We start from the raw sequence: 18,621 nt of genomic DNA on the forward strand, positions 1-18,621 counted from the left end.
CTTGGATTCCTATTAGATTCTCCCAGTGGTTAACCTTGGACAATTTCCTTTACCCTCTATAAACTTCAGCTTTTTAATGTCTAAATCCTGCATGAAAAACTCATGGTTTTATTTTGAAAATTGATACATGTTCATAAGCACTGTAAACCATAAAGTACCATCTAATTCTTGTTTTGTTGTCCTTTATAGGACAGAGCACTGAAATAGGAGTCAGTAGGTAGAAGTGCTACTTCTATGGCACTACCTCACTTCTCTCTCGGGCAAGAAATTCTCTATTTTCTCATTTTTGAAGTAAGGCAAGTATCTGCCTAGCCTACTGCACAGGGCTGCTGAGAACTAATGTATGCAAAGGGAGTTGTCAATTTTAAGCCATCATATATGAGTATGCAAACTGGCTTTTTCTAGTTCAGAAAATGGGGCTTCCCACGTGGCTCAGTGGTAAAGAATCCACTTGCCAATGTAGGAGGTGTAAGAGACATGGGTTCGATCCCTGGGTCAGGAAGATCCTCTGGAGTAGGAAATGGCAACCCACTCTAGTATTCTTGTGTGAAGAATCCCATGGACAGAGAAGCCTGGTGGGCTACAGTCCACAGGGTCACAAAGAGTGGGACACCACTGAGCAGACTGAGCACACACAGTCCAGAAAATATGAGTGATGATTTCCTGAGACCTTAAGCTCTACAAACTTAAATGGGGTAAATTATTATTCTTTTAGTATGAATTTTATTTTTAATTAAAGGATAATTGCTTTACAGTATTATGTTGGTTTCTACCAAATATCAACATAAATCAGCCATAGGTTTAGCCATGTCCTCTCCCACTTGAACATCCCTCCCTCTTCCCTTCCTATCCCACCCCTCTAGGTTATTACCGAGCCCTGGTTTGAGTTACCTGAGTCATACAGCAAATTCCCTTTAGCTATCTATTTTACATATGGTAATGTATGTTTCCATGTTACTCTTGGGAAAATTATTTATTTTAAAATGTTTGCATGTTAGTATAGAAATCTTGGGGAAATTATAGAATTTGATTTGAAAGCACTACAAATCTGTGAAGTAACACTGGAGTTAAGGTTTTCCAATCCATTATATGCTTATTTTCACCTAGTGGCAGAGTCAAAGAGCCACCAACCATAAAAACATTTGAACCTCTATGGCAAGTACCTAGAGTTGAAGACAGAAGTCAATATATCCTCTTTCTAAAACTTAAGAAACTCATTTCGCTACTCCCTACATTCACAGAATCTCAGGAATACAAGTGCATCTGTGAAGGCATGCCTCTCTTCATTCACTCATTTTTATTGAAGACTTAGTATGTGGGAACGCTGTGCCAAGTGCTGAAATACACTGATGAGACAGACATGGTCTCTATCTCCATGGAACTCATAGTCCAGCTTCCTGACAGGAGTACATTTTACCATCCCAGAAAGAAAAATCTGTCTAGACTTTTCTTAAAACAATAGTTCTACAGAGATCCCATAATTTCTCCATTTCTCCTAAGAGTTCACATCTCCTAGTTAAACAGTCCACCTTGTCATGGATTTTGATTTTTTCTGTGGCACAAATATTTCCTTCAAAGCCTATAAATATAAACATCGTGAGCAAAGGTACTTGGCTGACTACCGATTCAAGTATCAGTGTCTTGAGATACTCTTGATTCACAGAACCATCTAGTAATTGATATATCATTTGGCTAGGCCAAAAATGTTGATCCAGCTCTAGTGTATTAGCTCAAGTATTATGATGTTTTGGTGCAAAAAGAAGCTTTTCACGTACGCGTAGACATACCAGTAGAAAATCAATAAGATAAAGCAGGTGTGAATTCTGTGACACACATAAAAAGTTGAATCATAATATAATTATATTTGTGGAAATCTTTTTTGCAAATCAAATTGTCTTTAAGAGATCTTGAAAGAAGAAAACATGCATAACTTTATCCTCAGACTGAAAATGAAAGTGAAGTCACTTAGTCGTGTCCTTCTCTTTTTGACCCCATGGACTGTAGCCCGCCAGGCTCCTCTGTCCATGGAATTCTCCAGGCAAGAACACTGGAGTGGGTTGCCATTTCTTTCTCCAAACTTTATCCTATGACTGCAGTAATGGTGAGAAATGTATCTCTTTGTAATCTCTGGTCCCCCCAGGGAATCATTAAGGTAAACTGACAGAAGGCAAACAAACAAACAAACCAGAGATGCAACTGTTTAAAAAAGGTGTGGGTTTTTTTTTTTTTTTTTTTTTAAGGAACAAAGGCAAGTGGCAACAGCTGTGTGTCTGCTTCTCTGACACAGGAAATATCTGAATAAAAATGGAAGAAAGTGAAAGTGAAGTCGCTTAGTTGTGTCTGACTTTTTGCGACCCCATGGACTGTAGCCTACCAGGCTCCTCTGTCCATGGGATTTTCCAGGCAAGAATACCGGAGTAGGTTGCCATTTCCTTCTCCAGAAGATCCTCCCGACCCAGGGATTGAACCCAGGTCTCCCGCATTGTAAGCAGACACTTTACCGTCTGAGCCACCAGGGAAGTCCAATAAAAATGGAAATCTCTGTCAAACATCTATATGCTTTGACTTTTCACAGGACTTCCTAGTTTTCATATTGATAACTGGAATCATGGACAAACAACTTTGAAGATGTATTTGTGATATATGTCAAACTCAATTATATCTATGATATGAAGCAAAAGAAGAATGTCTCTGTAAACACTGTGGAAGGGACAGTTACTAATGAATCTTTTCTAACCTACATGCATACGGGTATACATCTCAGTGGTGGTAATGCTGTCATCAGCAGCGGTTTAACTTAGAAGTGGCTGGGCCATGATTGCCCAGCTAAACCCAGTATAATTCATGTTATGAAGGCACACGTTATTTCTGAGGAAAATAAAGATGATCTGTGTTTCATTCCCATTGCATGGTTGTTTTACAACCTACCATCAGCATGATTTAATACCAAACCCAAGGTCCAGAAAATATTTCTCATTATAAATTCAAAGACCCTTGTTACTCAAAGTGTGGTCTGTTGACCAGCAACATCAGATTCTCCTGGGACCTTGTTAGAAATGCAGACTCTTGGGCCCCATCCCTGACCAACTGAATCAGAATCTGCATGTTAACAAGATCCCCAAGTGCTTTGTATGCACCATCACATCTGAGCAGTACTGTGGCCTAGGTTGTAAATATGTGCAAAGCTAGCTCTTGCCTTTTGCAATGATAGCACATGAGTGACATCAGTGCCAAGAGAAAAGCACCACACATATCATTCTCCATTTATAAGATAATCTCACTGCATTCTGAGTGGCCAAAGGACTTGGCATAAAATCATAGCACGCACAGCTTTCTTATTGCAATAAATGTGCTAATATCACCTGCAATTTTAATCACTATAATAAAATTAAAGAGTTGAGTGGTAGTAGAATATATTTTGTATTGATCAAATTAAGTTTTGTTTATTAGTAAGTGAATCCCCCGGCATATTAAATGTATATTGAAAATTCAGCATTTATTAAATCTTTTAAAAAGCTGAGTAATAATGGTGATGTCAGTAGGCTTGTGGACTTAAAAAAATTAAGGATAATAGTCTTTTGGTGATTCAACCATTCTTTTATAATCTGTGCAATTCAACCCCTGCTGCTCAAAGATGGTGTAGGAGAGAACAAAAGTCAAAATAACCATAGACCTAAATTAAAATGACTAATTAGTTTTTATTGTTCAATCAGAGGCAGGAACATTTTGTTAAAGTTTGCCCTTTTTGTCTCTTTGACACATTGAATGGGATTACCTGGGGTTTAGATCTGGAAAGAATTTAAAAAGTCCACATGGCAGACCCCAAGGTGGTGGGGGAATTATGACTGAAGCAAAGTGTATAGACTCTGATGACTAGGAGAGGGCAGCTATGTTCTTCCAAATGAACACATGAGGTGGATACTTCAGGGCTGGGATACTTATTAAACCACTTTGAGAAATCACACTAAAATAATTTGCACTTTACACTTTTCTTTTTCCCTTTATGACAACGTTCTTTTAGCAAACTAATATTGCTTTGAATATTAAACGTACTTTCTAGAGTTTCTTAGTCCTGGTGAGGCAACATTTGCAACCAAAATGTCTCTTGCTTTTGACTCCTCCTTTCATCATCATCCAAGCGCCGATTCCCTAAATCTCTTAGCAATTTCAAAGCTAGTTTTATCACCTTCATCCATCTCCCAATCCAAATTATCATCTACACTGCAACCAGATTAACTTCACAAAGGCCAGCCTTCATCATATTACTGCTCAGTTCAAATGCCATGTTCTTAGTCCCTCAGTTGTTTCTGACGCTTTGTGACCCTTTGGACTGTAGCACACCAGACTCCTCTGTCCATGGGATTTTTCAGGCAACAATGCTGGAGTGGGTCGCCATTTCCTCCTCCAGGGGATCTTCCCAACTTGGGAATCAAACCCATGTCTTCTGTGTCCCATGCATTGCAGGCAGATTCTTTACCCGCTGAGCCATAGGGGAAACCCAAATGCTATACTGGCTTCCTACTGCCAACTAATGTTCAAAAACTTTAAGCTTTTTATTCACAGTCACAGAATACAGTCTGCCACATAGAGCCATATCTTCTGTGGTAGGAAGAACAGTCTTTCCCCTTTGAGAAACCATCTCTTCCCCACTCTGGCCCATTTGTATGGTGGGAAATATTTTACTATTTGGCTTTTGAGGTGAAACATATGACCCAGGCTGAACTAACTGGTACATTCAATCCCCAGTGGTCACACATATGACTCAAGCCAACTAACCAGGGTAAATGGACTCTGCTCTAGGACATGTGGCAGCAGACTGATTCTTCATTAGACTGAGTGTTCTAATGATGTAAGCGGAGAGCTGCCAGTATCCCACACTTCCAACTGGAGGAGGAAGAGTCTAGGCAAGCTCCTGGGGACAATATTTGAGCCTTTAAGTAAACCACACTTAAAGCTAGCCTAGCTATGTACTTTTAGGTATTTTAGTTAAGACATTCTCTTTTCTAGTTGAGTTGTATTTTCTGTCACTTGCAACCAAAAGAATACTTATTAATACAATTTTCTTCCACAAACTGGCCCCTGTGTCTTTTTTCAATTCTGCACATTCCCTAACTTTTGTAATTATTTTTATATCATTCCCCAAAGATAGTACAAGTTACACTTCTGCTCTTTCCATTGTTTGGAATGTATTCACTCTCCCTACTCCTTTGGAATGAATGTTCATACATTTAAGGAAAGATACACTCCTCTGAATGCAGAGTCCCAAAGAACAGCAAGGAGAGATAAGAAAGCCTTCCTCAGTGATCAATGCAAAGAAATAGAGCAAAACAATAGAATGGGAAAAACTAGAGATCTCTTCAAGAAAATTAGAGATACCAAAGGAACATTTCAAGCAAAGATGGGCACAATAAAAAACAGAAACAGTACAGACCTAACAGAAGCAGAAAATATTAAGAAGAGGTGGCAAGAATACACAGAAGAACTATACAAAAAAGATCTTAGTGACCCAGACAACCATGATGATGTGATAACTCACCTGGAGCCAAACATCCTGAAGTCCAAAGTCAGGTGGGCCTCAGGAAGCATCACTACTAACAAAGCTAGTGGAGGTGGTGGAATTCCAGCTGAGCTATTTCAAGTTCTAAAAGATGATGCCGTAAAGTGCTGCACTCAATATGTCAGGAAATTTGGAAAACTCAGCAGGATCACAGGACTGGAAAAGGTCAGTTTTCATTCCAATTCCAAAGAAAGGCAATGCCAAAGAATGTTCAAACTACAGTACAATTGCACTCATCTTACTCAGCAGCAAAGTAATGCTCAAAATTCTCCAAGTGAGGCTAAAACAATACATGAACCAAGAACTTCTAGATGTTCAAGCTGGATTTAGAAAAGGCAGAGGAACCAGAGATCAAATTGCCAGCATCAGCTGGATCATAGAAAAAGCAAAAGAATTCCAGAAAAAAATATCTACTTCTGCTTCATTTACTATGCTAAAGTTTTTGACTGTGTGGATCACAACAAACTGAGGAAAATTCTTAAAGAGATGGAAATACCAGACCACCTGACCTGCCTCCTGAGAAACCTGTGTGCAGGTCAAGAAGCAAGAGTTAGAACCAGACATGGAAAAATGGACTGGTTCCAAATTGGGAACGGAGTATGTCAAGGCTGTAGATTGTCACCCTGCTTATTTAACTTATATGCAGAGTATATCATGGGAAATGGATGAAGCCCAAGCTGGAATCAAGATTGCCATGAGAAATATCAATAACCTCAGATATGCAGATGACACCACCCTTATGGCAGAAAGCTAAGAGGGAGTCTCTTGATGAAAGTGAAAGGGGAGAGTGAAAAGGCTGGCTTAAAACTCAATATTCAAAAAATGAAGATCACGGCATCTGGTCCCATTACTTCATGGCAAATAGAAGAGGAAACAATGGAAACAGTGACAGACTTTATTTTCTTGGGCTCCAAAATCACTGCAGATGGTGACTTCAGCCATGAAACTAAAAGACACTTGCTCCTTGGAAGAAAAGCTATGACCAACCTAGACAGCATATTAAAAAGCAGAGACGTTACTTTGCCGACAAAGGTCCATCTAGTCAAAGCCATGGTTTTTCTAGTAGTCATGTATGGATGCGAGAGTTGGACGATAAAGAAGGCTGAGCGCCGAAGAATTGATGCTTTTGAATTGTGGTGTTGGAGAAGACTCTTGAGAGTCCCTTGTACAGCAAGGGGATCCAACCAGTTAACCGTAAAGAAAATCGGTCCTGAATATTCATTGGAAGGACTGATGCTGAAGCTGAAACCCCAATACTCTGGCCACCTGATGCTAAAAACTGACTCATTAGAAAAGACCCTGATGCTGGGAAAGATTGAAGGAGGGAGGAGAAGGGGATGACAGAGGATGAGATGGTTGGATGTCATCATCAACTCAGTTGACATGAGTTTGAGTAAGCTATGGGAGATGGTGAAGGATAGGAAAGCCTGGTGTGCTGCAGTCCATGGGGTTGCAAAGAGTCAGACATGACTTAGCTATTGAACAACAATTTGTAATATACATCCATAGTGTCTGAGTTTATACTCCTACTATTTCTTTTTGGACTAACTTATAAGAGTCTCCTAAATTTCACCCTCCCTTTTCTCTTTATTCTAATAATTTCTCTATATGAAATAGAGAGTCAACATTCAAAAATAAATGTAAATTAAATAAAATATCCTTCAACTTTTTACACTAACTGGAAGATGAAATCCACATTATTTTCAAGACAAGTAAATGTCTTTGCTATTTTTTCCTTTTAAGCTTCTTCTCTCACAAGATCCTAACACAATCCAGGATTATCCAGCTTCTGGATGTCCCTGGAATATGCTGCACTGGATCGCACCTCCGTGTCTTGACCCATGCTGTTCCCTTCATTTGCGGCTCTCTCTCTCTCTTTTTCTCCTTCACGTGCTGGGGAAGCCACACATTTGTTTCAGGCCATTGCTCAAGTGTCAGCCTCACTATGAAGTTTTCCCTTACTCCTGCATGCCTTGATTTATGCATCTGCCTCCTCACTAGACTGTGAGTCCTCACAGCAGACACTGTGCTTACAAATCACTGTGTTCTCAGGCCTGAGCACAGTGCCTGGCACACCACGAGTGCTTATTCAACACTTGTTGAATGAATAAACTTCCCTCTTTCCATTAGTAATGTGCCTTGAGTTCTCTGACGTGATGCATCAGTTTTTAGTGAGTAAATATGCAAAAATAAATGTCAATGCTAATGAGGGAAAAGAAATTGTGGGTTTTATCTATTAGTCAAAATAAGGAATTGGGCATTCAAAACAAATTGAATCTTGTTAAGCCGCTAATGAAGAGTTATTTTTAGACATATGCAGTATTAACTAAATTAAGATCCACAGAAGGGTAGAGCTGAAAAATATGCTGAAAATTGCCTGGATTATGTAATTAATTTTACAGTGAAGAATCTGAGGCCTAGACAAGTTAAGGGACTAACTTGATCAAGGCCTCAGTCCTGGCTAACCTCCATGCCCAGCTCAAAAGCACTGTAATCCCAGGGCTTGAGCTCTTCAAGGAAAAAAGTGTAAAAACTACCTGACCAGCCAGTTGAACCTTCCTGAAAACCAGAATATATAATGCAGGGGAGGGCAGTGTTGAAGATTGGTGTTGAAGCTGTGCTTCTTCCACTCAATGTGAAAAAGAAAAGCTTTTGAGGTGTAGTCAGGTAGGTAAGAAATGTGATAGATTCTCTGCTGGAATGAGCTGATAAGGCTCATTTATACCTGCAAGTCCTCCTAAGGGGTTTGATTCAGTTCGGTAAATGGGAATACAGCCCAAGCTTTGGAACCTCTCGGGCTCTGAGAAGAAAAATTATTCACAACATAAAAGACTGACAATGAGCAATTATACTTAATATACAAATATTTTTATGGATATAGTTTTTAAAGTAAACAATCCAATAGGAACATCAGCAAAGCCTGAATGAAAAAATTCATAAAATAAAGAAGTATAAATGATCAGTAAATATAAATGATAAAAAGTTAGCAAAAGTAGCAATGAAAGAAATGGTTATTTGAACGTAGGTGCATCATTGCACTTAGGCTGGCAGCTTTTTTAAAATAAAATGTTCAGCACTGAGAGACATTTTAAATGAATATTTTCTTACACTACAGGGGGTATTGTCATTAGTACAACTTTTCCAGAGGATAGTTTTGCAATATGGATTAAGAACTTCAAAATGTTTATGCCTGGTGAATTAGTATTTTCACTTTCAAGAATTTAAAAATCATCACACATTTACATGAAGATTTATATATGGAGCACTGCTTGTTATAATGAATAATTAAAATAAATGGCCAACAATAAGAAAATGATAATTTATTAATTTGGATATGATGGAACACCATACATCTTTAAAAATAATGATTTGGAATCTAAAGCATGAAAAAGGTGTGAGTAAAATATTAATGAAAAAGTGGTCTCTGTCTTAATATTAACATAGTGTGTGTGCACACACACATTATATATATATGTATAATCCCTTGCTACAGTGAGCAACACTCACTGTAGGAACATTCATTGTAATAACTTGTAAAAAAAATTACCCTGAATTGACTAACCAAATTCACTATCACTATCACTAAATTCATACTATCCAAATTCATTATCTAAATTAAAAACAAAACTATAAAGGATTTGCAATACTGTTTAGGGAAGACTTTTCAGTTGCCCCTGAGTCTTGGCAAGAAGGTGTACACATCGTTGCAGACTCACTGCACCTGTTACCTACAGAAGTGTTGTAAACAAGCCATGCATTGTCACTACTATCCTCCCACTCCCTCTCTCCCTGATGATCTAGACATTCAACACTACCAGAGATCACTTCTGTGAGGCAACTAAGTGTTCTACCAGCCCAGGTCCAACTGAGCTCTTATTTTTATCTAACTCATTATTTAATCATTTATGTTATAATACATATTTCCTATAGTATAGAGGGAAGACATAATTTGTATTTGCTAATGTACAAGTCTCCATGTGTACTGCATATAAACATACCTATTAATGAGTTCATTAAGAGTTTAGTAATTATGTGATTGGTGTTTTATATGTTTTATATTATGCAGTAATTCTTGGTGAATTGTTACGTTCATATATGAGTATTTTAATGACTTTTGAGGAAACTATCTGGAAGGTTTTGATGGGCTGAGAACTTTTTGTATCTAGAGTACTGAACTATGACTCCTGTTAATTGAATATTCACATTTTTTGAGAAGCAGATTACATTGAGATAATGAAGGTAATGAGAGATTCTTGAGAGTATTTTTGATTTTTTAAACTGGAATTAAATGGCCCTGAAATATTAGTAGTATCTTCTCTGTGATACTATGAGTTTATGTTGTTTTACACTATATTTCCAGGTTTTCTGATTTTTGTAAAATAAGGTTTTGCCATTAAGTTTTTCCAGGAAAGGAAAAGAAGAAAGAGAGATAAAGGAGGATGTCTCAAGACTTTACTTCAGTAACATCAATGAAGCTGAATCACATTTGCATAAGGGTGTGGGAAGAATGTGTTTTTGCATAAATTTATTATGGTTAAAAACCCACCTTTATGACATGGGTTCTGAGAAAAGAGTTTATGATTAATTACTTTACCAGATCCTCTTTTTTTTTATTTTGCCTCTTAAGAATTCATGTCACTTTGTGTCTCTTGAGTGGTATCGTAAGCCAGCAACTAGAATCACAAATTCTAGGCATCTAATGGAAAGAAATGCAAAAAAGCAAAATGGCTGTCTGAGGAGGCCTTACAGATAGCTGGGAAGAGAAGAGAAGCGAAAAGCAAAGGAGAAAAGGAAAGATATTCCCATCTGAATGCAGAGTTCCAAAGAATAGCAAGGAGAGATAAGAAAGCCTTCCTCAGTGATCAGTGCAAAGAAATAAAGGAAAACAACAGATTGGGACAGACTAGAGATCTCTTCAAGAAAATTAGAGATACCAAAGGAACATTTCATGCAAAGATAGGCTCGATAAAGGACAGAAGTGGTATGGACCTAACAGAAGCAGAAGATATTAAGAAGAGGTGGCAAGAATACACAGAAGAACTGTACAAAAAAGATCTTCACGACCCAAATAATCACGATGGTGTGATCACTCACCTAGAGCCAGACATCCTGGAATGTGAAGTCAAGTGGGCCTTAGAAAGCATCACTATGAACAAAGCTAGTGGAGGTGATGGAATTCCAGTTGAGCTATTTCAAGTCCTCAAAGGTGATGCTGTGAAAGTGCTGCACTCGATATCCCAGCAAATTTGGAAAACTCAGCAGTGGCCACAGGACTGGAAGAGGTCAGTTTTCGTTCCAATCCCAAAGAAAGGCAATGCCAAAGAATGCTCAAACTACCGCACAATTGCACTCATCTCACATGCTAGTAAAGTAATGCTCAAAATTCTCCAAGCCAGGCTTCAGCAATACGTGAACCGTGAACTTCAGATGTTCAAGCTGGTTTTAGAAAAGGCAGAGGAACCAGAGATCAAATTGCCAATATCCGCTGGATCATCGAAAAAGCAAGAGAGTTCCAGAAAAACATCTATTTCTGCTTTATTGACTATGCCAAAGCCTTTGACTGTGTGGATCATGACAAACTGTGGAAAATTCTGAAAGAGATGGGAATACCAGACCATCTGACCTGTCTCTTGAGAAACCTGTATGCAGGTCAGGAAGCAACAGTTAGAACTGGACATGGAACAACAGACTGGTTCCAAATAGGAAAAGGAGTACGTCAAGGCTGTATATCGTCACCCTGCTTATTTAACTTATATGCGGAGTACATCATGAGAAACGCTGGGCTGGAAAAACACAAGCTGGAATCAAGATTGCCGGGATAAATATCAATAACCTCAGATATGCAGATGACACCACCCTTATGGCTGAAAGTGAAGAAGAACTAAAGAGCCTCTTGATGAGAGTGAAAGAGGAGAGTGAAAAAGTTGGCTTAAAGCTCAACGTTCAGAAAACTAAGATCATGGCATCTGGTCCCATCACTTCATGGCAAATAGATGGGGAAACAGTGGAAACAGTGTCAGACTTTATTTTTTGGGGCTCCAAAATCACTGCAGGTGGTGATTGCAGCCATGAAATTAAAAGACGCTTACTCCTTAGAAGGAAGGTTATGGCCAACCTAGATAGCATATTTAAAAGCAGAGACATTACTTTGCCAACAAAAGTACGTCTAGTCAAGGCTATGGTTTTTCCAGTGGTCATGTATGGATGTGAGAGCTGGACGGTGAAGAAAGCTGAGCGCCGAAGAATTAATGCTTTTGAACTGTGGTGTTGGAGAAGACTCTTGAGAGTTTCTTGGACTGCAAGGAGATCCAATCAATCCATCCTAAAAGAGATCAATCCTGGGTGTTCATTGGAAGGTCTGATGTTGAAGCTGAAACTCCAATACTTTGGCCACCTCATGCGAAGAGTTGACTCATTGGAAAAGACCCTAATGCAAGGTAGGATTGGGGGCGGGAGGAGAAGGGGACGACAGAGGATGAGATGGTTGGATGGCATAACCGACTCGATGGACACGGGTTTGGGTAGACTCCGGGAGTTGGTGATGGACAGAGAGGCCTGGCGTGCTGCAATTCATGGGGTCGCAAAGAGTCAGACACGACTGAGCGACTGAACTGAACTGAATATGAGTACAAATTGCATTTATATTATTCATAAAGAAGGAACAAGAATATTTACAAATATTGTTAAAACTGTGTTTCTGTAACTCAGTTTCTGTGACTCAGCTGTCCTCAGGTTCTCCAGCCTTGGGTAAGAGCAATGGAGGTTCTTTGTAGCACTTGATTCTCAGGAATTTATATTTATCCTTACTTCCTCTTTTTAAGACTTCCCAGGGCATACTCATAGGTACCCTGTTCACCTGGATTGCTTCTTTGGGTTTCTTGCTTTCTCATAACTATTCTTCTAGCAAATCACACAACTTAGTCCCATGTGTGAACACAGGACCCAACTGAAATTCCCCAAGCTTGTTAAGACCAGCCTATGATTTTAAATAAAATTTTACAGAAAGCTTGAAGTTAAACAGAACAGAGTTTTTAATGTAGAAGGCAGAAAATACAACTTGGGGGTAGATACTGCCATTTCTAACTGGTCATTCTCCCATTTTCCTTGGCTACTGCCATATTAGAGTGGCTCTTCTTTCTCATTTAGGATTGACTTTGAGCAAGTACTCTCAGTTCTTGAGTCCCTGGACTCAAGAACTCGGAAATTTCTGGATTCCAAAAGTGATTCTCAGTGAAGAGGGCCTTTTATTTATTACGCAGAGTAATGTTACTCCTCAGTGTCCATTTGAGATCAGGACCTTGCTCTTTCAGTTGCCTTCCAAAGGCCCTTTATTTTTCAAATGAGAGAGTTCTGAGTGCAAAAGATGAGGCCAAGCCCCTCTCATGAATACCAGAAAGAAGTACAGAAATTTTGAAATTGAACTACATCTCAAAAAGTTTCAAAGCTCTTAGCATCAATTCTTTGGTCTTAGCTCAATTCAAAGAATTTTCTCTCTCTCTCCTTTATCTGACTGCCTCCCTGTCCCCCTCTTCGCCAATCATCTGCTATTCTCTCAAAAGTCTTTGGAAACAAAAAAGTTTTCCAAGTATTTGCATTAGTATGTCAAGGTGACCTTAATATTGGTTGGTTGGGGGTATGTGTGAGGGTGTTTTCCAAAACAGACTTTAGCAGTCATACTTTCTTTTATCCCTGTTACCTTTCCAATGAGCCAGGGATGGGAAATTCAAATGACTCTACTGAAGTCATTATTATCAATTTAAGATATGCAAGATGTCATTGAATTCCAGGTCAGATGCACACCAGACATTTGCAGCTTTTGTAAATCACTGAATATTATTAGGCCTTAGTTTCATCACCTGTAAAATGAGAATAACAATACCTGTTATTAAGATATGTTCCAAAGATTGTAAATAAATTCCATAGGGCACTGGGCATGCTGTCTTACACATCATAGGTAACTAATACATTTTGACTACCATGAGTATAATTATAAAGTTTACGTCAACTCCTTTACTCCTAGTTCCCTTTGCAATCACCTGTCAAAAACCTAATTCTGATTAAATCCAATCATCTGCTATTTTGATACCAGCTACAAAATGCTGGTCTCATCTTAAAATTCAGGACCAAAAATCACATGTAGGTCTTTGTGTTCCCCAACAACCCTTCCTCATTTTCTTAGTCAATCTACTGTCTCATGTTTCTGATCCTCAATGCCTCTTTCCCTCAACTCACTCTCACTTGACTACTTCAGTTTCTCATGTCACTGGGTAAATAGGAAAAACTTAGAAGATAATTTCCACACTCTCCTACCACCTCATCTATTAATTTACCTGCATCTGTGCCTGAATGCTTTACTTTCCTTCTGTTTCAAAAGACAAAAGCTCTGCTCCTGAGGCCAACTCTTTCCCTTGTGAACGGGATCCCATTCTCTCTTCTCTCCTCAAGAACTTCATGCTTGTGATTTTCCATTTCTCTCTTACATTATAACAGTATACTCCAGTACTCTTGCCCGGAAAATCCCATGGGCGGAGGAGCCTGATAGGCTGCAGTCCATGGGGTCGCCAAGAGTCAGACACGACTGAGCGACTTCACTTTCACTTTTCACTTTCATGCACTGGAGAAGGAAATGGCAACCCACTCCAGTGTTCTTGCCTGGAGAATCCCAGAGACGGTGGAGCCTGGTGGGCTGCCGTCTATGGGGTCGCACAGAGTCAGACACGACTGAAGCGACTTAGCAGCAGCAGCTTACATTATAAACTGTCCCCACTTTACTGCTTATTTCCATTAGCCTAAAACACGGATATCTCTCACTTAAAGCCACCTATTCCTGACTCCTCTCTCCCTCCCAGCTATCAATCTTTTCTTTGTTCCTTTACATCATCTAAACTCTTTAAGAGATTTGACTATTTAGATGTTTTTGCTTCTCCTTTTCTAATTTCTTAGGAATGCAATCCCTTTGGCCTTTTGACTATCCTGCATCACCAAAACTGCTTTGTTCAGGTAAATAATGACCTAGTTGTCAATTCTCAGTCACCATCTTATTTGACCTGCTGGCAGCATCTGGTACTTCCTAGGACATCACTTTCTTTCGTTGTCTTTTGACCTCACTGCTTCTTCTTCCTCTCATGGCTGGTTCCTTCTCAGGAGTGCATTAGGGCTTGGTCCTTGGGCCCAGTCTTTATCTCAATTCATTCTTTGGATGATCTCATTCAGTCCCAGGACTTCTTTATAAGTACAATTCAACACTTTTGTCTCCAGCCCCATTCTTGCCCCTGAACTCCAGACTCGGATTTCCAACTGCTTATTTGACATTTCCACTTAAATGCCTAATAAACATTTCAAAGCTAATAGTCCCCCAGGTCAAAGTCTTGTTTCCCACTTCCCTCTAAATCTGTTCTTTCCATAGCTTTCCCATTGTTTTAGTTGTTGGCTTCAGGCACACTAGCCTCCCTACTCTTCCTGTTCCACCCCAAGGATTCTTCAACTTTGGAAATTTGTAAATAGAAGGTTCTTCCTCCTGTTATCTATAGTGGTCATCTTCTCACTTCCTTCAGGCCTTTACTCAAAAGTCATTATCAAATATGCCTTTCATCATTCTATTTGAAATAGTTGATTTGACTGTAGTCCCAGTTTCTAGTTCAGAGCTCCTAAAACCACTAGATTTCCAGTGAGGAAAGTGACACAGGTGCCTTTTATTATGTTAATGAGGTGACTTTTGATTGCACCTCAGTATAGGGGCTGGTTACCAGTAGAGTCAACCAGGTGATTAGAAAATTAGAACTTTGAGTCTTCCCTCACCTTCAACTTCTGGGGAGAGGGGACGGACTGATGTTTCGGTTCAGGTGACAATTGCCAATGACTTAATCAACCATGTCTACATAATGAAATCTCCATAAAAATATTAAAGGACAAAGTTCAGAGAGCTTCTGGGTTGGTGAACCAGTGGAGATTCAGGAGGAGTGGCCTTGGAGAGGGCAGGGAAGCGCTGCGCCCCTTCTCCATACCTTGCCCTACACATCTTTTCCACCTGGCCATTCCTGAGTCATATCTTTTTATAATAAACCAGTGTTCTATTAGATTGGTGCCAAAGGAATTGTGGTTTTGTACTGTTGAAATTTGCCATTTGATACTGGAATACATGCTTAAACAAATGTGGTTATGTTATACATCATTTTAATGTGCATTTTTTACTTTATGTTTTTTTGCTAGTAACTTATTACTTGCTGTTATTTTATATTTATTTTAGTCTATAGAAATAGTGTTAGACAAAAAGCAAATTCGAGCAACTTTTTTGAGTTCAAATGGGTCATAAATCAATGAAGACAACTCACAACATCAACAACACATTTGGCCCAGGAACTGCTAATAAACATACAGTGCAGTGGTGGTTCAAGCAGTTTTGTAAAAGAGACAAGAGCCTTGAAGATGAGGAACATAGTGGCTGCCTATTTGAAATTGACAATGACCATTTGAGAGGATCATTCAAGTTTATCCTCTTACAACTACACAAGTTACTGCAGAACTCAATGTTGACCATTCTATGGTCATTCATCATTTGAAGCAAATTGGAAAGGCAACAAAGCTTGACAAGTGGGTGCCTCATGAGCTGACTGAAAAAAAAAAAGGTTGTTTTGAAGTGTTGTCTTCTCTTATTCTATGTAACAATGAACTGTTTCTTGATCAGACTACGATGTGTGACAAAAAGTGGATTTTATATGACAACTGGCGATGACCAGTTCAGTGGCTGGACCAAGAAGAAGCTCCAAAGCACTTCCCAAAGCCAAACTTGCACCAAAAAAGATCTTGGTCACCTTTTTATTTGGTGATCTGCTGCCCATCTGATCTGCTACAGCTTTCTGCATCCTGACAAAATCATTACATCTGAGAAGTATGCTCAGTAAACTGATGAGACACACCAAAATCTGCAACACCTGCAGCTGGCATCAGTCAACAGAAAGGGCCCAATTCTTCTCCTTGACAATGCCTGACCACACATCGCACAGGTAATGCTTCAAAAGTTGAATGAATTGGGCTATGAAGTTTTGCCTCATCCACCATACTTACCTGATCTCTTGGCAAGTGACCACCAGTTCTTCAAACATCTTGACAACTTTTTGCAGGGAAAACGCTTCCACAACCACCAGGAGGCAGAAAAAGCTTTCCAAGAGTTCATCAAATCCTGGAGCATGGATTTTTATGCTACAGGAATAAACAAACTTATTTCTCATTGGCAAAAATGTGTTGATTGTAATGGTTCCTATTTTGATTAATAAAGATGTATTTGAGCCCAGTTAAAATGATTTAAAATTCATAGTCCAAAACCACAATTACTTTTGTACCAACCTACTAGTAAGTAAAATGCTTCACTGAGTTCTGTGAGCTGCACAAGCAAATTAATTGAACCCAAGGAAGGTGGCCCTGGAATCTATGGCAGGTCAGTCAGAAGCTCAGGTGATAACCTGGACTTGCAATTGGCATTTGAAGTAAAGGGCAGTCTTGTGAGACTGAGTCCTGAACCTTTTGAACCTGATGCTTACTTCAGGTAGATAGTGTCAAAACTGAGTTATATGGTAGGATACCCAGCTGGTGTTTGAGAATTGCTCGTATGTGGGGAAGCCCTAAATTCCCCCCAAAACACATTAAAATTGGTGTTCAAGATCCTTAGTCCCCTTAACCGAAATACTGGTTCTACAAAAGAAATACTGACTGATTATTGCTATATCCATATAAATACATACACATATACAAACACACAAATACATACATGCATATATACACATGTTATATATAATGTACACACATATATGAATGTATATTTGCATTTCATGCCTGTGTTACAACTCCAATGAACAGACTACAGTCCTGAGGACCTTCAACTATGTTTAAGTTATATTTACATAGGGCAGTATTCAGAGTCTGGACTCCTCTGTGAAGCACTTTCTCTACTTGACCTCTTGTTCTGCTTGCTTTGAAGTGTGTTTTTCTCATTTTCTCAGTCAATTGTGACTTCTGCTGATACAAACCTATATTTTTGCCTCATATCCTATCTAACCACGACAAATGACTTCAACTGTTATGCTTGACTCACTTTAAATAGCCACGTCTAGCCTGACCAGTGATTTGCCCTGACAGATCAATTTCCCTACTCTGTTTTTCACCTGTTGCGTGGTGGCATAGCCATGTACCATAACTTCCTGCCTAGTGCTTCACTATTATACTGTACTCTAAGTGCCTTCTGGATGGAAAGAAAAAAGAAAGTAACTCAAATACATCCCAGCAAGTAGCTGCAAGGGCACTTGGACAGCTTTCAGTGAAGACATGGGGATACACACTTTTCAAACAGTAAAATGTCTTATATGGCAGCAGATTTGAAGAAAGCTACTCAGCCACTATTAGAGTTTTAAACAAGTCTTTGAGTCCCACGGTTTCTTATCTACTGACTCTTTGGTTTATGGAGAAGTCATCATTTCTCAATAGTCATTAAATGGCAGAAACAAATTTTTCTTCCCATGAAGCAGCTACCAGGAGCACAAAAATCTACCTAAGAACGTTTATAGGTTCTTAGTGGGAGTGAGCAATGTTTTAATCTTCTAGAAGGCAACCTAGAAAAGTGTGTTACATTACAAAATGTGTAAATTTGTTGGCCAAAAATTTCACTGCAAGAAATTTACCACAGGAGTATATCATTAAAGTTTATCATGATAAAAATTCAAGGATGTTCATTGCAGCACTCTGAAATAGAAAACTTTTGGAAACCATCTAAAGTTAGCAGGATCTTGTTTAAAGTGGACTTTGGGAAATGAATTTTTATGTAATCATTACAAAAGACAAGATGATTTTTATTATGTGTTTAAGTGGAAAAATGGTTAGGACATATTAATGATTTAAAAAGCATACTATAGAACACTATATAAAATATGAACACATTAACTCAAAATATCTGTTTGCACATAGAAATCCAGGGTATGTTAAAACTTAACAGTGGATACTGCTAGGGATTGGAAATACAGGAGGGGTATGTGTGTGTATGTGTTTTGCAGGGAGGAGAGTGTGTGGAGATGAAG

At 39.0% G+C, this 18,621-nt stretch overlaps 1 protein-coding gene across 7 annotated transcripts in view; it reads right to left on the minus strand.

The window, feature by feature from the left end:
* Positions 1-18,621, minus strand: part of PEX5L (peroxisomal biogenesis factor 5 like) — an 817,344-nt gene that overhangs the window by 283,914 nt on the left and 514,809 nt on the right. For 4 of the 7 annotated variants that reach the window (XR_014077138.1, XR_014077136.1, XR_014077141.1 and 1 more), the window contains 2 exons: positions 16,622-16,756; positions 12,565-13,413 (listed from right to left, as the gene is read on the minus strand). The exons of 1 other annotated variant lie outside the window; for it this stretch is intronic. The gene's annotated coding sequence lies outside the window, so the exon portion shown is untranslated. Of the gene's footprint in view, positions 1-12,564; positions 13,414-16,621; positions 16,757-18,621 lie in introns of those variants that run through there. 2 more of the 7 variants (XR_014077139.1, XR_014077137.1) reach the window with 1 other exon arrangement.

This window comes from Giraffa tippelskirchi, chromosome 2 (genome assembly GCF_054371585.1).
Source record: "Giraffa tippelskirchi isolate mGirTip1 chromosome 2, T2T-mGirTip1v1.2.pri, whole genome shotgun sequence".
In the NCBI taxonomy this organism is placed as follows: Eukaryota; Metazoa; Chordata; class Mammalia; order Artiodactyla; family Giraffidae; genus Giraffa; species Giraffa tippelskirchi.